The following is a 1150-nucleotide window of genomic DNA, read 5'->3' as shown; positions in this document are numbered from 1 at the left end:
AAATACTATTTTGTATTTTGTATTTTAAAGCCTTCAGCAAAAATCAAATGTAATTTGTATTTAAATACATTTAAGATTAGTATTTTTGTATTTTCAAAATACATAAAATACTTTGTGCCAGTCAACCTCTTTATCAGGGTGCTGATTTAGTTCAGACACACCCCCTCCCCCAACCCCAACATTCATCACGTGAGCTGCAGCTGTACAACTCCATTCAGTATTGGGTGAGTGACTTTTCTGGAATCAGATAAGGTGAGGATGTCATGGTCAATTGTACATGTTGATTAAAGTTAAAATAGTGCGTCATTCAGATTTGCCGTCAGTTAACATGAAAGAATAAAAGAGCACTGGCAAGGGGGAAAATAGCGTTAGCCAATCAGTTTTAATAGTTAATCGGTTGTTGTTTTTTATTAACTAGCTTGTCAAATGTGTTTAAAGCATTACTGCATGTTAGGGCTGGGTGATATGACAATACATATCGTGGCGATGATATAAAGTGTGAATCGACGGACATTTTTCTAAATCGTTTACATAGATAGGCCTGTTGGGGTAAGCAAATATATCTGTGTAGCTTTTAGTGGGCAGGAATTAATAATAGAATGAGTAATAGAATGTGATGTGCTTGGTGCAATTGCACTTATTATAAGTGTATATGTGTATGTCCTTTATACTTCTATGGCTCTCAATAGATTCAGTGGTTGGAGTTGGGTTAATACTCCTTGACAATTTCTGTTGCTACTTTCTGATTACGTTTCTGGCTACATTTAAAATCAAAACATATTGATCATTTAATAATTGTTGTAATGCTAAAATGTTTGTTTTCAACTTCCAAATAGGTGTCCAGTGATTGATAGATAAATATTTGATTTCTGAATATTGTACCCTAATTGAAGTAGCTGTTTAAATAGGATCATGATTTTACATACCATTGCATGAATGACTGCCTTATATTATTAATATTATTATATTTATGACTAACGATCAAATGATTAAGTAGTTAGAAACTAGTTGCTATGGCCATCAGTTCCATCAGTTGTCTTCTTATGAATGACTTGTTTGTCATTGTCATTATTCACAAACATCAGTGTATTGGTGAAGAGATAGATCAAATAGGCCAATTGATGGAAGGTTTGTGAAGAAATTTCATGCT

At 33.2% G+C, this 1150-nt stretch overlaps 1 protein-coding gene across 4 annotated transcripts in view; it reads left to right on the top strand.

Annotated features, from left to right (window-relative positions):
- The window catches only part of LOC107720774 (alpha-mannosidase 2x-like), a 43990-nt gene that overhangs the window by 38977 nt on the left and 3863 nt on the right, over positions 1–1150 (top strand). The window lies entirely within an intron of this gene.

This window comes from Sinocyclocheilus rhinocerous, unplaced genomic scaffold (assembly GCF_001515625.1).
Source record: "Sinocyclocheilus rhinocerous isolate Xijiao unplaced genomic scaffold, SAMN03320098_v1.1 scaffold1022, whole genome shotgun sequence".
Lineage (NCBI taxonomy): Eukaryota > Metazoa > Chordata > Actinopteri > Cypriniformes > Cyprinidae > Sinocyclocheilus > Sinocyclocheilus rhinocerous.
The sequence above is the reverse complement of the archived record's forward strand: the minus strand, read 5'-3'. Positions and strand labels throughout refer to the sequence as shown.